This window comes from Protopterus annectens, chromosome 3.part1, assembly GCF_019279795.1.
Source record: "Protopterus annectens isolate FY-2018-M chromosome 3.part1, PAN1.0, whole genome shotgun sequence".
Taxonomy (NCBI): Eukaryota; Metazoa; Chordata; order Ceratodontiformes; family Protopteridae; genus Protopterus; species Protopterus annectens.
Genome location: NC_056732.1, coordinates 127,817,503 through 127,835,568, shown reverse-complemented (window position 1 = coordinate 127,835,568; position 18,066 = coordinate 127,817,503). Strand labels below are relative to the sequence as shown.

General features: G+C 44.4%; 1 protein-coding gene across 5 annotated transcripts in view; it reads left to right on the top strand.

Annotated features, from left to right (window-relative positions):
• The first annotated feature begins 757 nt into the window (after positions 1 to 757).
• The window catches only part of FBXW5 (F-box and WD repeat domain containing 5), a 1,165,047-nt gene continuing 1,147,738 nt past the window's right edge, over positions 758 to 18,066 (top strand). For 3 of the 5 annotated variants that reach the window (XM_044066650.1, XM_044066652.1, XM_044066648.1), the window contains exon 1: positions 1,797 to 2,281. The gene's annotated coding sequence lies outside the window, so the exon portion shown is untranslated. Of the gene's footprint in view, positions 1,043 to 1,796; positions 2,282 to 18,066 lie in introns of those variants that run through there. The other 2 variants (XM_044066651.1, XM_044066649.1) reach the window with 1 other exon arrangement.

The window sequence follows — 18,066 nt, the reverse complement described above, 5'->3', positions numbered from 1 at the left end:
CTTGTCATAATGTAACATTGGTACTAAATGCCAGCCAGTGTGTACCTTGACATTTCAAGTCTTTTTAATGGTCTGAATTTAGTAACACTACACAGTGATTGTTAAATGGTGCTGCATGAGCTTGATAGGGAAGGAGGCGTGATGGTAATATGGCCACACTTTTTATATTCTCCTGGGTAGGGCCCCCAACTTGAAACTTTCTGGGGGCCCCCAAAATACTAGCACCAGCCCTGTTTGTACTTATACTTTATATTGAATCATGTCTTTGGAGCTTTTCTCCCCGAGCCTCTACTGAAAATGGACATATATCCAGTTAGACTAGCCCAGTCAACAAATGTAAAATAAGATATGTTAACATAATCATTCTTTGCACTTAGAAATTTAATTTTGGAGTATACTTTGTAATACAAGTCTTTGATGTCTCATGACTCTGGCAGTAGCTGAAAAGGGTCCTCCGACCAACGTACCAACCGAGTTAATACATTGTAAATACATAAACTTATTTTTATGTGTATATATCAAACAAGTGTCACAGCATCATATTTATATTGATCAATGTTTCAGTGTTTTCTAGCAAGACATGTCCTGTTATTGTTATACATGGAGGGGAGCAGACAAGGATTTTCTACAAAAATACCACGGTACTGCACTAAAAGGAAACACGGAATTCATAAGGAAAGGCACTCCAAATAAGGAATAGCCAGACTGAAAAAATAGCTGAGCGCGTTTGTTTCTTTTTAAATCAAGACTTCTAGATTAAACAGATACGAAACGCTCAACTACTTCCCAAGCTGGTGATTCCTTATTTGGAGTGTCTTTACTCTTGAAAAATGCTGTGTAAAATAACGAGATAACTTACAAAAGCCAAGCCAGAGAAACAACAGCGGAATAAAAACTGATTATCTGGACATTACTCTATTCCATGGGCATTGTGCGTCTTCGTCACTGCAAGAAACAATGTGGTTTGACTAAAAAAAAAAACGCTAATCCCAAGACCACCACAAACGTCTGGCCTGGCTTTAGCCGTCAACTACAGAGACAGGTGAGCCAGCACAAACTATCACTTTGTGACATGCTTTATATACATCCACACTAGCGACGAAGACAAAACACAATGCCCGATATCTGTCGTTTTACATTGGGCAATAATGTATGCCTCTCTACTGAGAGACATTGTATAACAACGCGTGAGCGGGGAGTGTCCAAGTTTTCTAAAGAGCTGCAGATAGATTAGCGATGCTGAACACCTTAGCAACGGCAGTTACAACGAAGGGTCTATACCTTATTCTGGTAAGCCGTACGTATGTAACAAACGGGAAGTATGAGGTCTGGCCAGAGCCGCCAAACTGACAACCAGAGTTAAGGCACAACTGCATTTGATGAAAGAAATAAATTACGCAACCCGTTTAGGTCTTTAAACGACATCACTGACAAAAGACGTTTCTTTCAGAATGCTGTACAAACCACGAACAGCGCAGGCGATAAGATCTCAACCAAATTTTTTAGCAATAGCACTACTAAAACTGGTGTTTAACTTGGTATTATAAATGTCCATTGTCTACGTGCTTGTGATTACTTTAAGTGGTGATCTCACTAGCGACGGAAAAGGGGCCACTAGTTATCCACCTACTACACGCATAACATATATATATATACACACACACACAGGTTTCCGTCCTAAAAATATCAGCAACGAACGGGTTACGTGCGTGAATAGCAGCGGTAAGTACTCTCACGCTCCGCTTCTAAGGAAGACCAACGCTTAGACGGTTGAGCGGAAGTGAAGGTGAGAAGGCTTGGCTGCGCACGGCGTTGTTGTTTCGGGTTGTGCTAACGTGACAGTAGCTTATGCGGTTAAGTTCCATGTAACAGCGAGTTGTTTTTATGCGAGGTACTTGACAGAAAGTGATTGATGATGGCACTTTGGTTTACTGATTTGCGACAGTAGGTTTTCTGCTGACAAGCACTTGTCCGAAGGCCTGTAAAATGAACTGGAGTCGTACTTTTTCCACCACCTTCTGGATTGTTTACTAGGCACGTCTGTTAACTAACATAAAGTCGTTTGCAGTTTGAGTTGTTTGTTGAACCTTCTTTGAGTAAATTCCCCATTTGGTTTTCTGAATGGTTCTACTTGTCTGTGTACTTAAATGGAGTGTACAGCAACTTTCTCTGATTTAGTTCTCCCATTTGTATAAGCGTACGCTTTCTTACTTGGAAGTGTGTGACTGAAGTGAGGAGGAGTGAGTGGGAATCATACCTTTCAGCTGTCACACATCATGAGGTATGTTACTCATTTTAGTTTTTAACCCTAATGAACTGTATGGGAAATTTTTTATATTGTTCAGTGGTTGCAGAAAACATAATTTTATAACAACATAGTTTGCAGAACCATACCATATGCAAGTTAATTCTGTTGTGCTTTACATTTCCAAGCACACCTTTGCACCTACTTGTGACATTTTGGGTATCTGTTAATAACGGTGTTACTTTTTGGTGAGGGATGCAGTTCAACTAGTGCTTTTGGAGGTATTGTTTCATGTTCTCTTAACATTTATTTTAGGTGTGTTATTCTTTTTGAGTTTTCTTTTGACACACGCAGTTTTTACCACTTCTGCAATTACTTTTCCCAAAACTTGTGTGATAGTAGTGCAGCGCCCAACACACACTCATGTAATAAAATTAACAGAAATAAACAATAGTACTGTGAAACATTTACCAGGTATGTGTAACAAAATGCAGCATTAACTATAAAATTCTCAATTTCTTCTCTGCTTGCTCTTCTTTGTCTCCATTCCCCTCTGACATCCAGCTTGCTACCCAGCTGTTCTGTTGACTCATTTGTTCCCCCCAGTGGTGACAGCCTTATGGCCCATTTTCCCCCTAGTGAGTGGGTCAAGCTTGCTAAGAGAGAGAGAGAGAATAATCCTTGCAGAAGACTAGTATTTTTACTTTAATCCCATCGTTTCCCCGAGTTATGTTCTGTGATGCCTCAAGTTGAGCACACAGTGTATATTGCATGGGACTGTCGTTTGTTTTTGAAGGCGATGTAAGTGTGCAGTCATACTTTTTCAGGTGTTTGCCTCTGTTGGCTGTCTAGCATCCACTGAGGACCTTCAGTGGAGCACAGTTTGCTAGATAGTACAGTTGTGTAAAATCTTACCATAACGGTAGATGTCCTTGCCTTTACCGCTGCAGTATTCCTTGCAAATGGGATTCCCTGCCGTGAAGCCCACCGTCCGGCCAGTTTACCAACATCTACTGTTGCTTTAAGATATGCTGAATGTCATCTGCACACTCTCTACGTGGGGTAGAGCATAAAGGTGACGTTCAGGTGTACTATCCTCAGAACTGATTGCCCCAGTAGGAACAGCAGTCCAAGGAGAACCTGCACATCTAGGAAGGAAAAAAGACCAGGGGGGTGGATGGATGGAGGGAGGGAGTACTGCAGCGGTGAAGGCAAGGACATCTACTACTTATGGTAAGGTTTTATACAACTGTACTATGTCCTTGCCTTCACCGCTGCAGTATTCCTTACCAATGGGAGCATGCCAAAGCTTCAGAAGAAAATTGGGAGGAGGAAGCAGCAGAGCCCCCTCCAAAAAACCATGAAGAATGGCAGCAGCAAAACCAGCTCTAGCGATACCATCCAACGGGTAATGTTTGGTAAAGGTACGTACAGAAGTCCATATAGCTGCTTCAGGAATATAATTAGCATCTAAGCCTTTGAAAAAAGCACCAGAAGAAGCCACAGCTCTAGTGGAATGGGTCTTTACAGAAGAAGGAAGGCTCTCTCCATGAAAATTGCAACAAAAGGAAATGGCTTTTGAAATCCAAGTGGAAATAGTTTGCTTGAAAACAGCCAAACCTAAAGCTCTAGAATGAAAGGAAACAAATAACTGGTCAGATTTTCTTATAACTTTAGTTTTATTCAAATAAAATCTGAGCTGTCTGTGCATTTCTAAGGTATGCAGCACCCTCTCACTGTCAGATTGCAGAGAGGGGGAAAAAGTAGGCAAATTAATAGACTAAGTGATAACTCCTTAACCACCTTGGATATTAAAGAAGGATTAGTACGCAAGTACACCCTGTCCTCATGAAATATCAAAAAAGGTGGACAATCCATAAGGGCTTGCAACTCCCCTTCTGGCAAAAGTAAGAGCTAACAAAAGAACTGTCTTGCAAGGAAGCTGAAACAGCAGGCTCAAAAGGAACCAAAGTCTGTTTTTCCAGAACAAAATTAAGATCCCAGGGAGGAGGAACAGGCTTCCTGGGAGGTCTAATGTTAAGGCCACCTTTAAGAAACTGCTTCCCCCAAATCCAGAAGCTAATGGGGGAGTTTAAAGCAGACAAGCAGAAAGAGCTGATAAGTGGGCCTTGAAGAATAGGCCAAGCCAGCATTGAACAACTCACACAAGAGAGAACCAAAAGAAAGTCCACAGAAAGTGGGTCCAGGTCACGAGAAAGACACCAGATAGAAAACCTCTTCCATTTAAATAAGTCAGATTTCATAGTAGTAGGTTTCTTTGCCTCCTGCAGGACTTGCAGCACATCCTCAGAAAGAAGGCGTCTTTGAGGAATCAAAACCGTATCACCCACAGTGTCAGATGAAGCGTGGACAGGTGGGGTGATTGAGACACCCCTTGTCTTGTGTGAGGAGATCCACCCTGTGGGGTAACTTGTGGTGATTGTTCTGGCTAGATGCAGACGTAGAGGGGAAACAGTGCTGTTGCGGCCAAAAGGGAGTCACCAACAAGATTTTGGGAGCATCCTGTTAAATCTTGAACCGGACTCTTGGAAGGAGAGGAAGGTGAGGGAATGCATAAAGAAACATCCCTTTCCAAGAAAAGAAGAGGGTGTCTACCTTCCATACCAGAGGACCTGGGACTCTGGCACAAAACAGAGGAAGTTGTCTGTTCAAAGGGGAGGTAAAGAGGTCTACTTGAGGAGTACCACACTGGTGAACAATGTCCAGAAACACATCTCTGTGAAGCATCCATTCATGGAGTTGAGTGAAGGACCTGCTCAAATTTTCTGCCACAATGTTCCCATCTGAAGGTATGTAAACTGCCTGAAGAGTCACCTGATATTGGATAGCCAGCCGGCAAAAGACTGTAAGATCTCTTAAGCTTCTGTTTATTGATGTACCACATGACTGTGGTGTTGTCTGTGAATACCTTGAGAGGCCCTGGAGAGAGCCAGCAGAAAAGCCTCATCTCTTTGATGTTGATGTGCTCCTTCCGCTGACGAGGTGACCATACCCCCTGAACCCTCTGGGAGACAAACATTGCTACCTGTCCCACATCTGAAGCGTCTATGAACAGATCAGAGGGAAGAGGAGGCTGAAAAAGGGAGCCCTGGATTCGGAGACTACTGCTGAATCAACCACAGAAGTTCTTTCTTGAGACATGGGAGAAGAGGAACAGGAAAGCCTAGAAGGATGCACATGCTGAAGCCACACCAACTTCAGAAACCACTGGAACTTCCTCATGTGGAGCTTGGCCAGAGCGGGCATCAGAATTGTGGAAGTCATGAACTCCTGAGCTCTCAAACTCCCTGGCTGTAATGGAGGCTAGGGGAAGAAGAGTTTGCAAGAAAGAAATGAGAGTTAATGCCTTTGGAGGAGGCAGGGATGCCAGCATTGGCACCACTGAAACTTGCAACCCAGAAAGACATGATCCTGAGAAGGAGTCAGGAAAGATTTTTATGAACCCCAGGCTCTGAAGAAGATAAATGGTAAAATGAAGGTTTTGCAAAAGGACCTTTGGAAAAGATGCTTGAAATCAGCAGGTCATCCAAATAAGGAAAGATTTGGATCCCTCCTTATTTGGATCCCTTGAAGCCTGCAAAAGGCAATCACAGGAGCAAGGCATTTGGTGAACACCCTTGGGGGCAGTAGAAAGGGCAAAGCACAGAACTGAAAATGTCGGGAAGAAACAGATAAACACAAAAATCTCCTGAAGAGGATGGATCGGAATATGGAGAAAAGCATTCTTGAGGTCCAGAAAAGCCAGAGGGAGCAAATAGAGGAAAAGGGACTGAAAGGACAACATCTGAAAGTCAGGCACCTTCAGGAAGGTGTTTAGATGGGAGAGGTCTAGAATATGTCTCAAAGTACCCTCTTTTCTGAGCATAGAAACATTCTTGAATAAAACCCTTTCCCCCTTTGGGACACAGGCACCTCTTGAATAGTACCGTGAGACAAGAGGTCTTGAAGAACCTCTGGGGGGAAAAAAGAAAGTTGCTCCCGAGGAGGCTGAGGAATGCCCATAAAAGGACGGCGAGAAATCCAGACCATGAAGTACCCTTGCCGAATGACAGGACTCAAGAATCCTGAGTGATTCAGAGCCAAACAGGAAGAGAGAGGTGAAGAGAAAGAGGAATATGGCTGGGAACAGGCAGATAGTCAACAGCACCTGGTTTGTCAGGAAAGGAAGGCTTAAGAATCCCTACAGTCTGAGTGGCCTTAGCAGGAGGAGTCCGTTTCACCCTCCTTCTAAAGGTAAAAAGGGTAGTAGACTGCCCACAAACGAAGGATAGTTTTGCTGAAATTTTAGGCACAGGAGAAACAAAGAAATGCTTGGCTCCTGTCAAGCCTTCCATTTGCCCTGAACAGACTTAAGCCAGCAACTGCTTCACCAAATGAAAGAAAATTATCCAGAGCATCATCCATCAACTTAGCCTTAATATTATCAGGCAAAGGTTGAAGCTGAAGCCATGAATATCTCTTAAGAACCGAACCAAACCAGAAGCAGAGACAGCATCTGCTGCCTCATAACTACATTTGATAGAATGACAAACCACCTGAGAGGAAGTCCCAAGCAAGGAAAGAGCAGAAGATTTACTCTGAGTCTAGATGATCAGAAAGAATCTGACAAGCCAGAGAAAGAATAGACAAGACATGCCTAAAAATATGGGTCTGATGATTAATAACCCTAAAAGCTAGGGTGGCCGAAGTATAAACCTTCTTACCCAGGCTATCCATGGTTCTGCTCTCCTTGTCAGAAGGCAGTAACTTGGATGAAGGAAGCAACAGAGATGGCTTATCAGAGGCTACAGACACCACAGAGGGGTCAGCAGCAAGACATTTTAAACAAAAAGGAACAATCCTCAGGCACCCTATAAAACCTATCCGACTTCCCGGGAGCAGGGGGCAGAGAATTTCTTCTGCAGTAACTCCTAGTACCTCTTATGGATATCCAAAACCTGGGCACAATCCCACTTAAAAATTCCATCATCCTTGAGATAGTGTCCCCAAAGGAGATTTCCTCAGAATGATTGTCTGGAGAATGAGAATCCTTCTCATACTCGTAGTCTAAAGGAGAGGGAATCTGGGGAGAATAAGCAAGGGAGCTATCATCATAATCCACCTCAAAAGAATGCAATCCTTTGGGCCTTTTAGGGGAAGAGGACTGAGGAGGGGAACTGAAACCCCTTCAGGAGGCCTCAACGACAGTAAAGCATTGATAAAGGCCTGCCACTCACTCTGAGGATCCCTAGGAGCAGAAGAAACAGTATTAATTTTCTGTTTCGTTTTTAAGGGGACATCCTTCCTAGAAACTTGAGAAGGCCCAGACTCCGGATGGAATTCCACAGTTGCAGTAGGGACTTCTTCCCTAAAGAGAAACTGCGGGACCCCTCTAGACCCCTTAGAAACAGTCAACCATGGTTCCCTCTGCCCAAAACGGATGCCTGCAAAGCCTTGTCGGATGTGCTGCCCGCCAGGTACTAACTGGCTTCCAACACAGACACGGTAGAAGAATCTGACAAAACTGGATGAGCCTCCGGGTTCATAATAAAGTCAGGGGAAACTCCTGGCGGAGGCTGGACAGCAGAAGATTCCAGTCTTACCTTATGCACCGTCTTCTTCCCTTACGGTTGACCCTCTGAGCATGAGTTCCATCTATAGTATCTGCAGCAAGAAGCTTAAGACACTGGTGCTCAAGGTACAAGGAAAGGGAAGATAGCCTACTACGAAGAGTTTTGGGTACAAACCCGACAAATTGAACAAGACGTATTGTTGTGAGCAACACCTAAGCAAAAAAGACACTTACTGTTGCACTCTTTATGGGGAATCAGTCTCCCACACTGGCATTTACCCTTCCTGGATGACGTTAACCCCAAACAGCAGAAAACAAACAGAAAAGGTAACCAAAAACCCAACTGGGTACTTATCTGCAACTGTGAAGACGCCAGCAAATAGGAGTAAGCACAGGAAAGCCAACAAACATAAAAACGAGAAAAAAAATCTGACTTAAGTAACCTACTGGTGCCATAAAAGTTCTGAGGATGGTATGCCTGAACGTCACTCACTTTTATGCCCTACCCCACGCAAAGAGTGTGCAGGTGATGTTCAGCATACCTTAAAACAACAGTAGACTTTGGCAAACTGGCCGGATGGTGGGCTTCATAGCAAGGAATCCCATTTGTAAGGAATACTGCAGTGGTGAATGTAAGGACATGCACAGTTCCCTTCTGCCTTGAGAGAAGCAAGTACCCCACATTGTTTTACTGTCCCCATTTGGCTTCTTCATTGGCAAGACTCTTAATCATTTCATTTCCCAGTCATCTTGGATGTAGAGGGATGTAATTACTATAATATTGTTTGTAAAGGAGTGCAACTGGTCCCACACTGCCTAAACCCTTTTATAAAAATTGCCACACGGGATTAAGGATTTTTTAAAAATCTTTATTACATCACTGTTGAAACAACATAGCTATCCATAGAAAAGTAAACAAACCATAGTGATGTTTCTTATTGCTTAATTCCTGCCAGTCCTTAAACCCCACTCTTCCTCTTAACATTATTCTGCATGTAGTGTTCCCACATATTCCAGTTATGTCAGTGTCATTCGTGCTTTTCCTTTTTCTAAAGATCCTGCATTCAGTTCTTTTATCTCTCTTACAATAGTCAGTATTCCATTTACATTTGTGTTAAATTATGATTTCCATTTTCTAGTAACTGCTTTTTTGGGCAGCCAATAGCGTTAAACTTAGTATTTACCATGTCTGTGATTCAGATCCTGTGCCCCAGCTTAAATTAATTTCCTTAGTTAAAACCATTTGATTCCCCCTCCAGCATTTCTGACAAAGAACTCTGTACTGTGTGTTTTAAATCTGCCAACTCCTTAGACTCCCAACATACATGTTTCCAGTTACCCTTTTCTTTCCTATCACACTTCTAGCATGTGTTGTCTACCCAAGTCTGCTTGGAATATAAGAAAAACTTATGCAAGCACTTCCAAGAAAACATCCTAAATTTTCTTGATTTTGTTGCATACTTGGGAGACCTAGAGATGTCTACCCGCTGTTCCTTCATAAATTGCCTTCTTGTCTCTCCTCAATTCTTTTCTAACCTCCTGGAATTGATTATTATGGTTATCTTTATTTATTGACATTTGTTACCCGGGTTGGTCTAACTGGGCTTGAGGCCCATTTTCAGTGGAGACCCGAGGAGAAAAGCTCCAAAAAAAGTTGCACGAAAAACAATATCACAGTTAAAAATTTTAAACACATGCATATATGAAAGAGCGGACAAAGATCAAAATAACAAATCTGTTACTACAGCATGAATAAAAACAAACTAGAGAACTTGCATGATGTGACAAAAACACAAGATTTATACAAAGTAATCATGTGAAAATTATGCATGAAAAAACTTAGTGATTTAAGGAGAGTGAAAGTGTTTATGTTGGGTCGTGGCAGGTTTACAAGTTCCTGTAGTTGAGCATATGGTGTTTAATTCATTTTTAAAGTGTAATGAGTGGGTGATGGTACGTATGTTTAATGGAAGTTTGTTCCAAACAAGGGCAACAGAAAATTTTTATAGTAGTTTTGACAACTGTTTTCTTAGGTTGGTAGATGTCAAGTAGCTGCTGGTATGGAGGGTCCGAGGTGGAGTATAGTTGGAGATAAATACACCTATATTCACAGAGGCTCTTAATAAAAACCTGCCCAAGCATCCGGGACCTCCAAATCAGAAATGCAAGCAAGCTCCACCGCCCCAACACAACCCAAATGACACATAGCCCACAAACTCAGTGTGCCATTCAACCACAGCCCATAAGGCATAACAACGTACCCAACACTGTAGTCATAGGTGACTCTATAGTCAGGCAGACTGATGTTCCACTCACCAGGCAAAACAAGGAGAAAGTTACTGTTAGCTGCCTGTCAGGTGCCAGGATCCACCCCATAACGCACGCACTCAGGTCACTCCACAACAAGTACAAATATGACACTGTCATTGTCCATGTTGGCGTGAATGACCTGAGAAGTACCTCCCTGGACTACAAGGAGAAACATGGAGGAGCTCTCCGATCTTGTAGCCCAGGCAGGTATGACCCTAGCCCTGAGTAGCATCCTGCCATCACCCAAAATGATACCATAGTACAAGGACAAAATGATTGACTTCAGTAATTGGCTAAGCTTCTGGTGTCATTCTAAGGGGATCCAGTATTTGTCTGCCTGGGATGACATGATCGACAAACCACAATGCTTTGCCAGAGATGGCCTGCACCTGTCGCCCTTGGGATTCCGGATACTGGCAAAGGCTCTTGCCACCCCTATAGTGCCTTTTTTATGCAAGGTTCAAATGACAAATTCACCACCATAACGGGTACAAGCAAGCAAAATCTGTGGTTAATGCTACTCCGTGCTAGAAGTCTAAACCGCAAAATGCACTAATTCGAGGCACTCCTTAAAATGGAGAACATCGACATCTGTGCAGTGACAGAGACCTGGTTCAAAGCTCCAGAGAGCACCTCTGAGTTACCAGGCTATAATTCATTCCAGACCTTTCGGTCACCTAACCCGGAAGGAAGCACTAAAGGTGGAGGCGTGTCCATGTTCATTAAGGATATCCACACCTCCAGGCTAGTTGCACATCATAATGCATCCGAGATTATCCAAGTGCAACTAACTCTGGGCAAGACTGCAATCCAAATTGTAGCTTGCTACAGACCCCCCACCATGCCCCAGGATTCCCACTCCTCATTTCTTGATACACTGGTAAATATTAGGGTACAACCCAACACCCTGTTAATGGGCGATTTTCAACTACCCCACCATTAACTGGGAAAACTACTCTTGTACCAATTCTCCTGCTCAACGTCGTCTGGAATTCATAAATTCCAATGCCTTGGATCAACTTATTCACACCCCCACCAGGGGCAGCAATATCCTAGACCTGGTCATTACCAACATGGCCAACTGGTGTTCCACACCAGAGGTCAATTCTTCATTGGTCAGATCCGACCACAAGCTAATCACCCTAGACATCCACATCCTGCCCCCACCCCCAATTAGGGAAACCACCGTAAAAAACTTCCGTAAATCCAACTTCACACTTCTTAAGACAGAAGTGGCAAACTTCATGACACCCATGCAGATGGACAATAGAGGTACGACTGCTGAATCCTACACAAATGTACTTTATAAGCACTTGCACGAGTGCATGGATCATGCTATCCACAGAACCAAGATGCAATCCTCAAAAAAAAAAAAAAAAAAAAGGAAGCCAATCTGGTGGTCCCCTGCCATAAACCAACTCTAAAACGGAAGAAAAAAACTTTTGCAAAAAAGAGTAAAATGCCATGACTGGAGGAACTCCCTGGTTAACCTCGGTAAGAAGCTGAGATCCTTCATAAAATCCTCCAAAGCTAGTTGCGAAAACAAAATTGCCATTGACTCTGAAGACAACCACAAAGCATTCTATAGCTATGTCAGATATCTCAGTGGCAACACTCAGATCTGCTGTATGTCACAGCACAATGGCACTAAATATACAGAACTAACTGATATTGCCAACATCCTGGCAGATAGGTTCAGTGCTAACTTTTACCCCCCTCTCACCCCCTAGAGGGCCCATCTCTATACCGGAAGAATGCAAAGTTCCTGTAATCACGGCTGCACAGGTAAAAAACACACTGTCCAAAGCCAAGAACACAGCATCCATGGGACCTGACAGTATCCCAGGCTGCGTTTTACACGAACTGCAGAATGTACTGGCACCCTACCCAAGTACCATGTTCAGTCATAGCCTCACCTCAGGCTTTGTGCCCACTGAATGGTGCACCGCAATGGTTATCCCACTCCACAAAGGGGGAGCCATGACGGACCCCAGGAACTGCCACTGCATTAGCCTGACGAGCCTGGTGTGCAAGGCCATGGAACGTATCATCATGAAACTCATAAACAAAGACATTGGTAATCTCCAAACTCTGGGCACTACCCAGTTCGGGTTTGTAAAAGGCAGATCATGTCTCCTAAAACTGATTGGCTTCTTTGAAGCAGTCACCAATGCCATAGATGAGGGTAAGGTGGTTCACACAGCTTATCTAGATCTTGCCAAGGCTTTGACACCATCCCCCACTCTGGAATTATAGATAAGCTCACTAAACTAGGTATAAATCCCAATGTCACAAGATGGGTTGCCAACTGGCTCACAGACGGAACCCACACTGTGAAGGTAGCAGACTCCAAATCCAACTTCAGACCAGTGACAAGTGGAGTACTACAGAGTTAAGTACTGGGTCCTCTCCTGTTTGGTATCTACTTCTCTGAAGTACAGGCTAACACAGAAGGTCTTTGGCTAAAAGTTTGCAGATGACTGCAAATTAGGAGCCATAATCGAAACTCCTAACACTGTGGACATACTACAAAAGGGCCTCACTGAGACAGATGCCTGGTGTCAAAGCCATGGCCTGAAGCTCAATGCCAAAAAGTGTATTGTCATCCCCTTTGGTAAAAACTCTGTACCCATGAACTGCCACATAAGTGGTAGTCTACTTGACGCCAAAAGTGTGATAAGAGACCTTGGGACACAGGTGGATAGTAATCTCTCCTTTGATAATCACATCGCCATAGTGGTCAGGAAATCCTTCTACGTGGCTCACCTTATCACAAAAGGTTTCTCATCCAGAAAAAAAGAGGTCATTGTTCCCCTCTACTCATCACTCATTAGACCCATTATATAGAGTACAATGCCCCTTTTGGTGTGTACCTCACAGGACATCTACAACAACTGGAAAGGCCACAGAAATACCTCACAAAGAGGATTACTGGCCTGAAAAACACAGATGCCCTACGCAGACGGTCTCAAAAAACTCTAGCTTTACTCTGTCGCATATCGCCTACTCAGAGGCGATCTCTGCCTAACATACAAAGCTATGTCAAACCCAGAGCTGTTGGACATGCTCCACTTAAAGAAATCCCAATCCCTCCGAGCTACACACTGTGGGGACCTAAACCTTGTCATCACAATAAACAGAGCATGCTGGAGGGATAGATTCCTGTCCCAGAGACATCCCATACTCTGGAACAGACTACCTATCTATGTCAAACAGAGCTCCTCATTAGCACTCTTCAAGAAAAATCTTGATGATTGGATGGGAAATTCACCCAAGGATCACTTCTGTGGCTCTGCTCGACAGGGGTACAGGAAAATCATTTTCTTGGGTGGCGAAAGCCAGGGTACCTTTTTGGCTAGGTCTATTATAGGCCCTAGGGCTAATAGCCTAGTACCTACCTATGAAAGAGATGGACAGAATGAAGGTTTGTAAAGCAATATCTTGCAATATTTTATATGCTTCACTAATTTATTCCTTTTTTAATAGCAGCTTCAGGTCTAGACTCACCTGAAAACTACCAGAGCTATTTTTCTTTCTCACTTATCATTTCCCTGTATCTTTCTCTCTACCTATATTCTGATAGTAATACTTGATTCAGAGCGGAGTCTCTAATCTGCAGTCCAAATGTCTCTTTAGCCTCAATGTACTCTCTTCCCTTTCCTTTTCTAGTTATTTGCTTTCAGTTCCTTGGTTCCTTTAGTAGTGTTTCCAGAAAATATCATCTCCCTTCCTTCTGAGTTTCTAAATCCTTATTTGCAGTCATACATCCGTGGTGGTGCAGCGGTAGCATTGTTGCCTCACAGCAAGAGGTTCTCCCGTTTGATTCTCGGCTGGAGTGCGGGGAGTGCCTTCTGTGTGGAGTCTGCATGTTCTCCCCACGGTTGAGTGGCGTTCCGAAAGACATGCGTGAATGGGCATGCCTTCATTGAAGGTTGGGCGTTGAGCTGACAACTTGGCACCGTAAAAATCTACTGCCAATCATTAGCGGACAGGAGTTCGGCTGCTAACCGGGAAAAGCCGAAAGGCAAACAACAACACATTAGCACAATCTCTCTTCTGTATTCCTGTTTTGGCTTAGTTCTTGGAATATTTTCTGCTACTTTATTGGTATAATATTGTGAATGGTTGTTGTTCTCTTTAAGGATCTGCATCCAAAGTCCTTCACTGTCTTCTCATTAAATGTGATTAAGGGCTGATAATACATTGCGCCATATCAAAAGTATATCTGAACAATTTATGTAAATTTCCCCAAAGTCCTACAGTGGCGAAGAATTTTACACAGGTGTGGTTCACTTGTCCCCCTCCCATGCACACACTTTTTCCATGACTTCCATTTTCTTGATACAGGTGAGACTCAGATTCTTTAATGCTGTGACAGTGTGTCAGCAAGCTGTTCTTTTCCTCACATAACCAATTCCTTGTGTTGCAAAAAAAGTTCTTGGTTGAACTTACTTTTAGGCAGCATTTTAAAATTCAGAAATGTTATACTTTTTATGATGACTGAAATTATTTACCATGCCTAAGCAATTCGGATCCTGTGCCCCAGCTTAAAGTAATAATTACAGTATAGTACTCGGATAGTAACACATCCAAACTGCACTGTACAGCTTTTCAGTAATGTTTTTGTAAATTTCAGAAATGTAATGTGCTCTTTTTGTATTAAAAAAAGTGTGTTCTTACTAATCATCAGAATTATTGACAAAATCAGTAGCACTTATTTGTTGTATATGGTATAGACAACCCTTATGTGAAGGATAAAGTTTCTAAGTCAAGGGCATTCAGGGCTTCATACAGAATGAAATGGTGAATTAAGCCCAGTTGTATGGTCATAGAATTATAATTTGCAACTCATTAAAGTACAGTCATGGTCATTTCAGTGTTGCGCTTTTTGTTACAGTGAAGATGTATATTTTTTGTGAAATGCCCTTTTTTTTTTTTTTTTTTTTTTTTTTTTTTTATTGGCTGAAGTTTTTTTTGGGGGGTGGGTGGGGGGGTTATGTTTTTATTACGTCTTGATGTTATGTTGCCCTATCTTGCCTTCATTATTTGTTGGTTGGGTATGGAACTGAGAATCTGTTCCGACCTGGCCTCAGCTTCCACCGGCTTGTGTCTGTACCCTATCCCATGATGCTCAGGGAAGATTACCCAGATCTCATTTGCCATTAAACAAGATCGGTTGACTTCTATGCAAGCTCCTGGCTAAGTGGAATATATTTTTGCTCCTTTTGCTAAAATTAGTAATTACCTTTGTTGTTCAACTTAGAAGTACTTTTAGTGGTGTTTGCTTAGTCCGCTACTGTTTGCTGGCTCTTGTTTAGGCCGTCCATTTTTTTTCCCTGGGTTTGTTATTGAACGTTCCCTATCCCGGCTTCCAAGCTCATTTAATTTAGAGAGCTTGGATGTTATGTGATCCTATCTCACCTACATTCTGACTGATGGGCTCGGAGCCGATCCCTCGGCTCCGACTCTGCACGCTTATGCTATAGAGCGAGGCCTCTAATTGGCTGAGCTATCTTTATCCCAGGATGCACCACCACTAATCCCCCAGATCTCGTTTGCCGCTTACAGAGCTTGGACCTGGTCTCAACATTGGCTGGGCTAAGTACTATATTTATAGTCTCTTTTCCTGTCAGTAGTTCACTCATTTCAACCCAAAAGCTGTTTTAACGGCTATTTTTTGTGTACGAGTGTGTTTCTTGTTATTTCATTAAGTTTTACTTAAAATTTCCTGTCAGAGAAGGTTCCGTAAAAAGTTTTTTATTCAGTTTAAAATATTCTGAGTTACTTATTTGTACTGTGTTTTACAGTTTACTGTTGTGGTCTGTTTTTTCTTGTACAACTATGTCTAAGGAACATAAACCCTCTGGGTTTAAAAAGTGCACGAGGTGTGGGTTTTAAAATGTCCATAACGGACGACCACTCCTCGTGTGTCTATTGTCTTGGCGCCAAACATCTCCAAGAATCGTGCAGTGTATGCCATGCGTTTTCCTCCCGAGTCCTCCAGGAGAGGAAAAACAAATTAATCCTCAAAGGATTAATCAAGCCTTCTTTCGAGGAGGCTTTATCTTCCTCTCCGTCTCCTTCTAAGAAGAGGAAAGTGCCGGCTTCGACCAGTCAGTTGGAACCGACGGCTAAGAAAGCTAAGCAGACTTCTCCATCGGCTCCACGGACTTCGGAGCCGAGGTCGGAACGGTCTGCCTCGATGCCTCCAGCCTCGACCCCTCTGGTTTCGGAGCCGAGGTCTGGGGCATAGAGAGGCGGGTCACCCTCATCGGCTCCACTGATATTGGAGCCGATAAGGGTCATCGGCTCAGACACTTCCCCCTCGGAGCCGAAGTCCTTATCGGCGCAGAGGGAAATTTCCTTGAAGGTTTCCTCGGAGCCGATAATTGTTGAGTCCTTTCGGAGCCGGTCCCCGAGCCCTTCGGAGCCGATGGAGAAATCGGTTCGGGCCCGATCGGTATCCTCGAGATCTTCCAGGATGTCTGATTCGGACATCAACAGGGTGCTCCTTCAACTCTTCCAGTCTCCAGTGTTCCAAAAGATGGTTTCGGCTCCAGCCCATTTGGCTTCGGAGCCGATGGTCTACTCCCTTACTGTTCTTCCTCCTCCAACAGCTTCAGCACCGTTGGAGCAGGCATTGGTGGAACCAGTGGAGGTGTTAGGGTCAGGCCCGACCCTTACTCCGGCCCCTGGGTCGGAGTTCAGTGCACGGACTTCTTCCTTCGGCCCTGGGGGGGAGGCTTCGGGATTGATGCCTTCGGTCCCAAGTCTCCCTCTTGGTGCGTCGGCGGCGAGAGTACCGTCCACTGTCGTGGCCACGGAGGGGGGACCTTCCCAGGATTCTGGTGGTCCCGCCTTCAGGGCTATGAGGAGTGCTCTAGCCAAATCTTCATTGGCTACCTTCACAGTTTCCCCAGCTCCTTCCCTACATTTGGAGACTGGGTCATTGGCAGTTCCCCTGTCCGCAGACAGCGGAGCCCCTAGGCCTCAGGTTACCCCCGCCGGGGTTTCTCCCCCTCCTGGAGGTCCTTCTGAAGCCTCTTCGGAAGAACCTCCCAGGAAGAAAACGTGCAAGAGGAAGCACGTTGACTCCCCTGGCGAGTCTTTGACATCTGACACCGATCTCGATGATGCAGAGGGGTCCCCCAAGTCGTCCTCGGATGATGTCTCCTTTGCAGACATCCTGGAAGCCCTAAAACAATGAGGCGGCTGGCAGTCCAAACCTCCCTCTGCTGATGAGTCTGTGTTCCTGAAGGCCTTCGGGGCTCAGCCCTCCTACTCCTGGGTGTCTCCGCCCTTCGACGAGCTCTTGGATTTGATCTGTCGAAGGGCGTGGGAACACCCGGACTCTGTGGAACCGGTGCCCGCTCGTCCAAACAAATTTCTTTCGGCGCCCCCAGATAGAGAGTTCCTTACAAAAGGTGTGGCTGTGGATGCTATGGTGGTGGCATCTGCTACACAGCAGGATGTAGCAGAGGCTTCTACGTCCGTCCATCCTCCTAATAAGGAGTCTAGGAGCATGGATCGGTACGGCAAGCGCACCCTAAGTTCAGCGGCCTTTACCCTGAGGTCTTTGAACTATTTGACGCACTTTACGAGATTCCAGAGGGATCTGATTAAGGAGCTATCCGATACCCTCTTAGGTAACCTGCCTGAGGAGCTAGCCCAGACGGTTGGATCTCAGCTGGCTACGATGTCATCCATTTCGGACTCGTCCATGAGGCTCATTTAGGTATGCGGCGAGGCGAGTAGAGCGGCGGGAACAGGCATTGCTCTACGGAGGCAAGCCTGGCTCCGCCTGTGTCATTTTGCGGAGGCCTTCAAGTCTTCATTCGCCGACGCCCCCTTTGATGGGTCCTCCCTGTTTGGGCCCAAGGTGAAAGACACACTTACCCGCTGTGAGCAGGAGGGTAAGACTCTGACTGCCGTAGGGGCA